This window comes from Falco naumanni, chromosome 3 (assembly GCF_017639655.2).
Source record: "Falco naumanni isolate bFalNau1 chromosome 3, bFalNau1.pat, whole genome shotgun sequence".
NCBI lineage: Eukaryota > Metazoa > Chordata > Aves > Falconiformes > Falconidae > Falco > Falco naumanni.
Genome location: NC_054056.1, coordinates 92,135,505 through 92,147,774, shown reverse-complemented (window position 1 = coordinate 92,147,774; position 12,270 = coordinate 92,135,505). Strand labels below are relative to the sequence as shown.

The 12,270-nt window shown below is 38.9% G+C and overlaps 1 protein-coding gene across 3 annotated transcripts in view; it reads right to left on the bottom strand.

The window, feature by feature from the left end:
• The window catches only part of CPQ (carboxypeptidase Q), a 158,452-nt gene that overhangs the window by 16,717 nt on the left and 129,465 nt on the right, over positions 1-12,270 (bottom strand). The window lies entirely within an intron of this gene.

Sequence of the window (12,270 nt, the reverse complement as noted above, 5' to 3'; positions counted from 1 at the left end):
CCTCCCTAGTACTTCTGCATGGCGAAAAAAACCCCAAGAATTAACCTAGCCTTTGACAAAACTAGGGATTTTAGCTATTAGTGGCCATCTATTGCTGCAGCTTTCTGTGCACAGGCTGTGAACAAAGACAACAAAAAGAGAATGCACTACGGCTTACCTGAAACTGATACAGACTGTGTAGGTGCATACTGCAGCCTACAAGACTGCTGCCTGTTTCTCCAGGGGCTGCTATTAACGTAAGGGCCCAGGTCAGTCTGCAAGATGCACTGGTTAAAGCCTGAGTGCAAGAAAAACAACTGCCCAGCCTTCTGCGGTATTTTTCTAAACACTTCTTTTGGTGACATCTGTAGCATGTACAGGGGCCCTTATTTCTGCCCTGAAAAACAAATGAAAAGACACTTTTCAAAGTTTTTTTTAAATTTCAGATCCATTCAGCTGATTTCAGAGCCTCTGTAATTTGGAAGCGAAGTGCTGCCGCTGCAAGTCTCACCTGCCTGCAGATTCAGTTAGCATTTTTAAAGTACAGAACAGCTGTTACACACAAGGAGTCAATAGTGATTGTTGGTATCAGTAACGTTTCCTGCCTATCTCCGGCCTAAATCTGCAAATCAACTAAAAGATGCTTTCATTGGAGAGTAGCTAGCCTGGAAGGCCGAAAGCCTAAGGCTCCACACAGCTCTGCCCCAGCCATTTCACCTTCCCTCTCCCCTTTCCCCTCCCACTGGCATTACACTGCCTTTCAGCTCAGGAAGCCACAGGCACCTGGCTTCAGGATGAGGGCCTTGGATTTATATTATAGGGAGACAAAAGCTCGAAGGAAAGACTGCATCGTAATTTACATTTAACACTTTAAATAACACACACAACATTCCTGCATCTAAAAGGCCACTGACTGTACGCGGATTATTTAGCACTATGCAGAGTAGCACTGCTTAGAACATGAGAACAGCTGAACCGGGAAAAAAAACCCCCAAGGTTCAGTCAGCCTGCTGCCCTCTCTGGTAGCAGCCAATGTTGTGAGAAAGAATGGGAGAAACAGGGTCTCCCCCTTCACTGTACCTTCAGTACAGACATCAACAGACAAGGACTTTCTGAATACAACTTGCATTCGTATCACTGTTGGACAGCCTTTGCCAGACCTTTCTCCCATGCAGCAGTCCATCCTTTTTAAGTTTGTATTTGATCCTTGTCTCCAAAACATCTTGTGGTGCTGATTTCTTTTTATCTACTGTCCAGAAAAGTGTGTCTTTTTGTCTGAACCTGTTCTCTGGTTAGTGTTGATGCTCTGATACTCTGGTTATACTATAAAAGCTGAATTGTTATTCTCTATAACATAATAGAGCATTATCTATAATGTAATATTATGGAGGAGAACTGTTCATCCTTTTTGTGCTGTTCATATATGTCTCTCATACTTTTCATTTTTCTTTCTAGAGACGACGATAGTTTTGTTGGTGGCTTCCACTTTAAATCACGACGGGACAATCTGATAAAACCTGGAACTAGCCTGGTTTGTGTCTGCATCAAATTCCAGAGAGTAGCTTGCACAGTATAAAGATTGGTTTCCTTTGATTAAACCAGTACTTTGTAACCCATATTACCTTGATACAGTAATACATGATGCAAAGACCTGCAGTTTCATGGAATCCTAAGACAGGCAAGATAACAAAAGGCAGAGCTGGAAAAGCAATGACACAACGCTGCTCTTCTCTTTTCCCAATTCAAATGAAAACAAAAGGCACCCACAATTTTTCTCACAAAGTGAAATAAAACAGTAAAACAAAATACTCCAATCATTCACATTTTCTTGACTTTCTTGATATAAAAACCTTAAAAAACTAGTTTCTATCATTGCTTTAAATTTTAACTAAATGTTTATTCTTAATAGAACTCACCATTCTGTTATTTTCTATTCTAATTTCATCAAAATAAATCTTGTTTATACAAATCAACATTTCTCAATATCTTTCTTTCCTTAAATACTTGAAGAGCTAATTTACCTATAGAAACTCTTCTGCAATGCATTCTAAGTAAGAAAAAAACTCAAAACACACCCAAGATCAATACTTCTAATGTCAGAAGCAAAAGCACTGTGATCTCCAGATGCTACCAGAATATAGTGTGCTCCAGCACCTGAGTCTGTGTCTTCAGTATACATGATAGCTCCTTTTGGACTAACTCTCTGATCCTATAAAACATGTTTAACAGTTCAAAATTATGTTAATCACTAAGGACCAGAAGAGACAAATAAAAGTATGTATATTAAAAGGGTAATCTAAACTGGATGGACAGGGTACTCAGGGAGTAAAACTGGAGGGATGTATAGAGTGAGGAACTACAGGGGTCTAAGGTTATTTGGTATTTCCATTATAGACCCAAACAATGGAGGAGAGACTTCCTCAGCCAAGAGGTGTCACTAACCCGGGACATATAGCAGGGACACTGAGAACACAATAAGAATTTGTTAAGTGATCTTCACTGAGATACTTGAAAAAAACCCCAAGATGATCATCAGTAGGGGTAAGTATAAACTGCTACACCAAGAAAGGAAAAACCGAACTTCAGAGAAAAACTTGCTCCAAGAGGAAAGAAATAACCACGTCTCTGGGTTTATAACGGAAAGAAAAGAGAGCTAATGCACTTAAATTTCAGCAGGAAAGACGTAGGTTAGATACTAGAAAAACCTCCCTAAGTACTCAGAATAGCACTGGGACAGACCGGCTGGTCTATAATGTTTCCATTATAGTAAGTCTTCAAGAACAGCACAAACAAACGTGAAAGAAATGACACAGGCATTGGCTAGACCATGTTGGAACCGAGGATGTTTAGAGGCTCTCTAGAGACCTTCTTGCCAGCTCTGTGGTTCTTTGAAATCTCGTCTGTTTGTATGCATTTCTGAAATAGCTCCTTAACAGACTACAGATCTTCTTTCTCTGGCGCTTGACTTGACCCGTGGTTACAGCCAAGTTCAGTCTGTGAGGCAAAGGGAAATTCAGGATCACTATTCCAAGTGATCCTTGCATGCACACATTAAACTAGACATCGAACTTTTGGAGTAATCTTGTTGCATTTCACAAACAGTCTAGAAGTAAGAAATTTACATCAGAAAAATGTCCTGCTCCTGAATATTTTGCATGAACAGCAATGTGTGTGTGCATGTGTAAAATACTGCTGAAAGTCCTTTCTCTAGAAACTTCCCATTTTGGGAGTACAAGGCATAAAGAATTTTCAAAAAATCACTTCTGTGACTCCACTGGTGCTAAGTTTGGTTTTCATTTCTTCATGTCTGCTCAGAGATGGGCAACTAAGCACTGAGGTTTCTCAGACTGCTCCCAGTACCTTCCACTGTCCTTTAGTTGTTGTTGGTGTTGGTTTGGATTTGGGGAGGGGGAGAAGCTGGCAGGCAATCCAGACAACTCTTTTTCAGTTAAAATCACTTTACTTTAGGATTCTTCACAACAACCTCTGTTCTCAGATAATTTTAGTTTTTCTGTCTCATATCTCTAATTTACTTTTGTAAATTGCTTCAATAGCTTCCAGCCAGTGAGGTGTCTGTATGTTACACATCCCTGAGGGAATCTGGGATAGCTATAAAATGCCAATAGTCTGAACTCTTATGTTTTCGCTTGTAGGGATGGAGAATCTACCTTTTGAGAAACCAGGCTGCTCTACCTCTTTCCCCTGCACAACGCCACATAAATGGTTTTCAACTTCTTCCAATTTTAAAATCCAATAACATTTTCAAACACATGGATGATCCCAACCAACAACAGATGGATAATTAAGCTCACTGACAACAAACTTGCTATCTTCTTAGTAGCAGATGAAGTTGTACATTTTTAGGACTAATCCACAATCCTTCAGGAGCCTGGAGACAAGAGTCTGAAAATCTCTGCTTTCAGCCATTTCTTTACTTTTAACTTTCTTTAAAAACAGCAGCAACAACTGCACAAATTCTGCTGTCCCAGAAGGTCATTGCTCAGGTTAAATATAGTTAATAGAACTGAACTGTTTTAAAATCCAGTTTAGCCAGCTAAGCAACAGGAAAACTGCCCATTTTCTTTGGTGGATTTCCAAGCCCTACATGGTGATTGAGACAGCACTCTGTCACAGGCACTGCAAACAGTCGAGAGCTGTGGACAGGCTGGCCCTGATGGATAGTAATTCCTAATTCAGTTTTCTGGCTCTTTGGATGGAGAATTTGAATAAACTGCTGCTCATGTTGAGGTGCATGCTTTGTCCTTGCAGACAGATTTGTTTACATGTCCCTAAAATATATCTGTAGAAAGCTTTTTCCACATACAATGCTATTTTCTTTACATGCATCCATAACATTTGATCAAGTAAAGCTGCTCTTGTGCTAAATTAATGCAACATGTCTGATGATTTCAGCAGAAGATGGCCCAGCTTAATTGGGAAGGTATTGAAGACTCCTTCTCTTTATTGCACCTTACAGACAAAAAGTAGCTCCTCAGCATCCCTCAGGTAACTTCTATCATTAGTGAAACCAAGGAAACATGAATTGTTCAGTGAGGATGGCAGCTGGCGTCAGAGCCACAACAGTAACCCCGCAGTTTCTCTCTTGCATTTCTGTGCAGCCCACGACCCTTTCTTGAGGATGTGGCACTACAAAATACAAATGTATATTTGGTTTCTTTCACAGTTAGGTGTTTTTCTGTTGTCACGGCTGAACTGACTGGAATTATTGCACGAAAACACATATAATGTCACTGGAAAAACAGATATCTGGCAAAAAAAAACTGGTGAAAAGAGACTGCCACTGAAACAATTCTGAACTTGCTCCTTTGAGGAAGATGTCTCTATAAATGATTTCCGAGCTTTGTATTTATTCAGCTAGGTCTACTATCAAAAGCATTCTTCAGAAACCTCAGACATTTACACCTAAAATGTCACCTGCAAACGAAAGCGTGATGTGTTTGCTGCTTAAGGAAGGGGCAAGTTTTCTGAGTAATATCTAAAGCTCTGTCACTAAAAAGCTTTCCAATCCTGGATCAAAACCATACTTGGTTCAACCCTCCAGTGTGCCCTGCGCAGTTAAGCTGTTTTTACAGCCTCCTTTCCACGTAAAACTTTAGACTGCTTGGGAAAAAGTGCTGTGGAAGTGCTATATTATTCACTATATTGCCTTTAATGAGTAATGAAAAAATAGTAAGAAAGTAATTGCCACGGTTTAAAAGTAACTCAGGTTTCTGGCTGGCAGCAGAGTCGGTGTGAAGGGGAACAAGTACTACTTATGGTATAGGAAGATGAAATTGAGGGTCATTTAAGTAAATGGGCCAAATACAAATTAATGGTACTGGATGGGCTGCATGAGTGAGCTGGCCAATGCCACTTAGAGGTTGCTTTCCATCATCTCAGAAAAGCTGTGGCCATCAGGGGAAGTCCTCAGTGAGTGGAAAAAGGCAAATGTTATGCCCGTTGTAAAATAAAAAGCAGCAGGATCCAGAGAACTGTAAGGCAGACAAACTAACCTCAGTCCCCAGGAAAATTACGGACTGGAAGGGTGGAATAAAAGTAGGTGGAAAACCGTTCAGAGTGTCGGGCTCAAAGGGTGCCATCAACAGCTAGATGTCTAACTGGTGGCTGATTATGAGTGGTGTGACCATCAAGGGTCAATGCCAGGCCAGCACCCTTTGCATCTTCAGCAATGACCTGGATAACAGAGAGGGCACATGTCCTCATTAACTTTGTGGAAGGAGCAGTTGTGGATGCTGGAAGGCAAAGATGCTGGAGCTCAAAATCTAGGACTGGCCTGACAAGGACCTCAGAAAATTCCAGCAAAGGCAAAACCGAAGTCCAGTACTGGAACTGGACAACTCACTGCAGCAGCACGGGCTGGAGGTGCACTGGCAGGGTAGCAACTCTGCAGAACAGGTCCTGAAGGCCCTTCTGGGCAAGGGACACCAGAGAGACCTTGTGGCAATGAAGGTAATGTATGGATTACGTTAACAACAGGGTAGCCAACAGGTCCAAGGAAGTGATTTTTTCTAAATCTTGCATCTTCTTTTGGGATTCCAGTTCAAGAAAGGCGTAAACAAGGTAGACAGAGTAGACTCACACTAACATAATCACCCTGGCCAGATGATCAGCTTGTTCTCATCGTTCTTCATCATTCCAATAGCAATTACATCAGCTGTGTTTTGTTGTAGTTTTAAACTTGATTCCAAACCACCAATGGAAACTCTGAATAGTTGAGGATGTACCAAGCCCTAAAGAATCCTATTAGAAACAGTCATCGTATGACTTCATATAGGAAACTACTTGGAGAGCTGCAAGCCAGATCTTAATCCATTTAACCTGTGTCCCTCTCATCAAGAGCAGCTTATGCATGGTCTTCCTGGAATGCTACTGAATGGTTTATTTTTTTATTCAGTTTTTAACACTGATGCCATTAGAGTTTGTTTTCCAGGAATGAAATCCACAAATCCAAACATATTTCAGCTGTTGTTCCTGATTGTTCTGGATCATTACACATTTGGTGAGACATTTCCCAACATTTCTGCACTATGAATGTGTCTTATTTTTCATACAGTCAAATTTAAAAAAGGTAAAAAAAAAAAGAAAAAAAGTGGAAAGAATCACATTTAACTTTCACACTTCTCCATTGGCAAACACTTTCCACTTCCAACTTCCTTACACAAATTAAACTCTCTATATTTTTTTCTGTTTACTTCATTATTTGCATGAGCTTCAGTGATGTCGGGGACAGTTCTAGGAATGAGGCTTAACTAACTTGTAGTTCCAAACTGCATATTTAACATGTTAACACTGAGCTCTGTGTATTAATGTAGGACACTTGGTTTTTTAGGATCAACAAATGGCAAATGCTTCCATATGAAAAAGCATATTCCCACCCACAGAAACAAAATTCAGCTTTCCTACACAGCAAACAATAGAGAATTAGTATTCCTCTCAGAGGCACAGCCAGAATAAAAACAACCACACCCCAAATCCCAATGAGATTCTCAGTTAGATATTTTCAGTGTTTCTTCTCTGAGACAGAACATATTCTCCTACTAACAAGGTGAGTGACAGGAGATATTTTATTGATGGTTTTCGATATGTTTAGGATTTTTGTGTGCTTACAGAAGGAACCTATTTAATAACAGAGTCTTTTACACCAATCTACGTCATAATTTTTTGAAGAGTAAGCATCCAAAAGTAAGGAAAAAATTCAACCTTACTGATATTCACAGAATGAACAGTGACAAAGTGTCTTTAAGGGAAAGAAATCCACTAGCCAAAAAGGGCAAGAACCATTAGAATTTATGATTTTATTTTAAACATCTTAATTTAAGTTTTCATTACTAGATTAATAAGTTTATTTAGTATTTGTGCAGTGTTGAATGCACTTCAACAATTTTACTTCTTCTAGGATTCTAATAGCCAATCAGAATGTCAGTGCATCGAACTAATTTATTACAATATTCATACAAGATTATTCTAAATCTGCCTTGCGTCAGGTTTTTGAAAGACAAATTTAAGCGCTATGTAGTATCAGCTGTTTAATCCATGTGCTGTGATTCTTAGCTTGTGACCACTTAGCTCGTGACCACCAAGAAAACATTGTCAAATAAACTGCATGAGATACTGAAGAAAAGAGAAAAACTAGGAATACAGCAAGAAATTCAAGCTGCTCAGCAATGTATGATAGTGTTTTGCAAATATTTTTGGTTTCACAGTTCAAATTTCCTCTGGGATTGGCAAGTTAACAATAGTTCTGTTTTTTTAATTGTCATTAGAATTATCTAAATGTTGTAAAAACCAAAGACATGAGCTTTTGATAGTCAAAAACCTAGGCTGTTTGAAACGGGTGAGTCTTAAATGGGGAAGGAGACATTTCATTACGGAAAATGCTTGTAATATTTACTGGCAGATTCACAGATGTTTTAAGGCCAGCAAGATCCATTACCATCTAATCACACCTTCTGAATAACACATGGCAAAAAACCCCTCACCTTGTATCTACTGCATATTGCCCAGCCCTCCTGCTTGAATTACCCTTTACTTTTTGGAGGACACCCAAGTGCTGTTTTGCACATTCAAAATTATGGAGAATCCACCAAGTCTGCAAGGTGTTTCTGTAGCTCACTAACCTTATTGGAAGAAGGTGTTTGCTTTCTTCCACTTTGCATTTGTTTAGACTCAGGTAGACTCAATTGTTAATGGACTATTTTTTAAAACAATGAGAAATGTGCTGTAATTAGACAAATCTCTTCCCAGCCTAATATGTATGCTGCAGTTGAGTCATCACTTAGCACAGTTTTGCATAAACGGAGAGAGATTTAACATCTCCCATTTCTCACTGTAAGGTATGATGATTTCTAGACTTTCAAGTCTTCCTGCAGTATTAAAAAATATTACCAAAGAGTGGGTGCCCATAGTGAAGGCAGACTTCAGCAAGTTCATTCAGAAGTAGTCTTCATTTTTATCAAAATAATGTGGATGAGCACTTATGAAGTATTTGCTACAGTCATGAATTATTTTGCCCCAAAGATAACACATTCTTCTTGCCTTGACAAAACCACCCTGTCCCCCTGCATTAGACATGTACATGTCCTAATGAGAATTATATTACAGAAGCCCTCTTAAAGTACCAGTAAAATTTGCATTCAGGCACTGTGTCTAATCACCCAACTCCATCCCCCTCCCCAACAGTACTATCCTAGCTCAATATTTACATGATCTGTGTCTAGTCTAAATGAAATAAAAAAATCTGCAGTTCTGGTGTTTCCTGTTGATTATTAGAAGTAGCCCCATACTCTAATATGCCAAAACAAGACTCCAGCCCAAGTAGAACAAAGGCAAAAGGAATTTTATGTAAAGCATGGTCAAACTTGTCTGGTAGTCAAATATCACAATTAATAAGAAAACATACCATAATTTACAGACTACTCCTTTCATTAAATGATTAGTCTCAAAGACTTTAACAACTTTATTAAAAGCAAAAGAGTTCATATGAAAGGCTAATAAAAGATATTATGTTAAACTATGAGCCTTTTAAGGCATCCACCTTCATAAAAAGTTGCAGCATATTAGATTTATTACTCTAGAATAATTTCTAGTTTCAAAAGCCTATTTTTATGGAACAATGATAAATTAGTGCATAGATGAATTATTTTACAGATTAATACACACAGTTCTTTCTGCAATCAAGATTTTAAATGTTTCTAATAGCTGTAGCACTTATAGCAGGTTCTCTAAGTGCTAAGCAATTATAACTGTTCTCTTAGCATACTGGTTTAATTTAATACCTCCCAAGTTGCAGAAAATTTGACTTCTGCAGTGGAACATACTCATTCACTATATTTACTTTGGAATGGTGAGATATTTAAAAGGAAAGGAATTACTTGGAAAAAACAATACAATACAAATCCTAATTATCACACAACAGTGCTGGTATTATCTCAGATCTATTGAGATCAAGACTCAGGCAAGACATAGGTGTATACCATAAGGCCCTTAGACCTCACATCCACAAAAAACATAAATCAGCCCCATATTGGCTGGTGCTGGCAGTGTGCTTCAACATATGTCCACAGCAGTGAGAACTCAGAAAGTACAAAAATGTAGCACCTCTGGAGTAACTAAAATTATCGAAGTACTTATAACACGATCTATAAAGGTAGTTCTGTCAGTAGTGTTCAGAAGTTTTGTCCAACTTTCTGCTCCATGGGTGAGCAGGAGATATTTCACTTGTGTTAGTCAGTCAAATAACTAAGGCTCTCCACATGATACCGTACACTAATAGTCTGAGATCACAAATCACAGAAATGTGACATATTAAAGTGAGAAAATCAAGTTTAATGTCTATTTTTAAGGAAAACTTTTTCTCTCTCCCTCATCTTGTAAGAAGGTCTTTGTCAAGTGCAATATCCCTTACCTGTGCGCAATCAAGGCAAAGCCTTTTCAGCTTCTGCCTGTGAAGTCCTAAACCATGTGAATCTGATTTTTCCTCTTTTTCTTTACAGTTTTTATTCTTTTGGCAATAAAAAGAGGCTTAGAAACTGGATCCAAAGAGTCTGCCCAAGCCTGTGGACAGTATAAAACAGGTACACTGAGGTGCAATGCCTCATGCATCACAGTGGAGTATCACGAGTATCACTTCCGAACAGATGACCCACTTATGGGAAATAGAGTTTTTATCCAATTCTTCATGCCCAGCTGGCAACCTCAAGTCAGGGAGTTTTCCCATTCCACACTTGCTCAAAAATGCCCCTGGCTGATACTGAGCAGAGGACCAGGCTTGGCTCAAGCGTGCTGGCAGGCTTATACTGGAGTTTGGTGCTACAAAGGATGATGGGGACAGAGGGATAAGGGGGGAGCATGCTCCAGAAAAGGAATGGAACTGAAGGATTTAACTTCTTTTGTAATAAGAAAGGAAATAATGCATGTCAAAGCCTGGTGTCTAAGGCCAAAATACATCTTATTTTAAAGGAAGGTAATAAAGAAGCACTATGAAAATATAAAAATGAGAGAAATGATATATGATAGTATTTGTTTGCCACCTCTGAGAAAATTACTAATAGATTGGGTTAGCAAATGAATTTTTGATTTCTGAAGAAACATTAAAGTTAGATGAACTACTGGTTTATTAGTTTCTGGAAGAATAATTCCTCTTCTTGTCTAATGTAACAAAAAAGCAAGACACCATCACTGTGGAGACAGAAAGACACAACCAACCATCAAGGTTCAGAGTGACACTGTAAAAAGGAGTTTCACCTTTAGGTCACTGGTTGAATTTTAAGTAAGAGTTGCCACATGCCTTTGGGGAGTTGTTTGATGTCCTGGGTCAGCTTGATCTCAAATACAGCTCAGTTCCTAACAGAAAGTGTTCCCATCATAAGCACTGCAGCAACAGATAACCTCCCTGACGAATGCAGCAGAAAGGAGCATCCCTGAACCATCTCTCCTGGAAATACTGTCTCCAAGCAGCCTTCCCTCTGCAAAAATAGGACAGCACCTGTTTTCCTCTTCCCTAACATCTAAAGCTGAATTAATACAGCTGGATACCATAATACAAATACAATCACTTTGTTTGCCTTTTTTACTTTCTGAAGGTTTGCAGGGAAGGCTGACTCGACCCCGGTGCTATTACCTTAGGTACTAGTTTAAATCATGTTCAAAGCATCCTTGTGATCATCAGATACCTTGCTTTTTCAACAAAAATACCTGAGTGCTGGTATAACAGGGCTTGCTTAAGGGTTTTTTTAACCCTTTCAGATACTGAAGAAGCCTGTTGTGGAAAAGCACGCAAAGAAAGCAAACAAACCCAACCAACCTGTATTTGCAAATCTTGGCCAAACTTGACTAGAACTTACTGTTGAAAAGGAACAACTTTATGTGACACAGTTTAGATGTATCCCTAACTAAAAACAAATATGTAATTGAACGCTTAAAAAGAAAGCTGAGGAATATAATTGCGTAATTAATAAAGGAGCAGTCTTACGACCAATGGTCACCTCAAACTATAAAACCACAGGATAAAATACGACACCACAAAAACCTCATTTCACTTGATTTATGCTTCATGAAAAAGCAAACCGAATGTTACACAAATATTTTCAGTAGCTGAAAACTGGCTATCACTAGAAAAACACAGCTACAGACATTCCTCACTGCTGGGCTGAACTGTTCTCAAAATAATCCAATGTAAAGGCCACTGATGAAAATATTTCTAATACTTGGCAATCACAAAGCACTAAACTCCTGTTTGGTGCAGATCACTTTGCTCGTGCTTTAGAGTTATTAGTTAAGCTTCAGTCAATGGTTCACAAAGCACTCTGAACTCTCCTGGCCTCCCTCACCCTAAAATCTCAGAATAGTCACTGCCGTTTTCTTGCAGATATGTTTAAGTAACTTTACAAATAACATGTAATTGCCTGCCCATTAAAAATAAACATACTGGAAACAGCAGAGAATAAGGAGCCTGAGACGCTTCGCCTGTCTCATGAGCAGCTATGAACAGCTCTGAGAACACACATGCCGTTGCCCTCTGTGGACCTTTCAGACCGAAAGGAGCAGGAGGAACAGAATTTTAATAGCATCTAAAAAGGTGAATCCCAGAATCTGTTTAACACTAAAAAGGAGAAAAATTCTAGAGAAATTATGTCAGAAACCATTCTTACTGTTCAAGAAGTAAACCCTATTTTATCTCACTGTTGCAGAAACAAAGCCACCAAGTGTATTTTCAAGAAAATATTTAAATAAAATTGATGAAGTGTCAACACTTGACTGCTTGTTTAAATT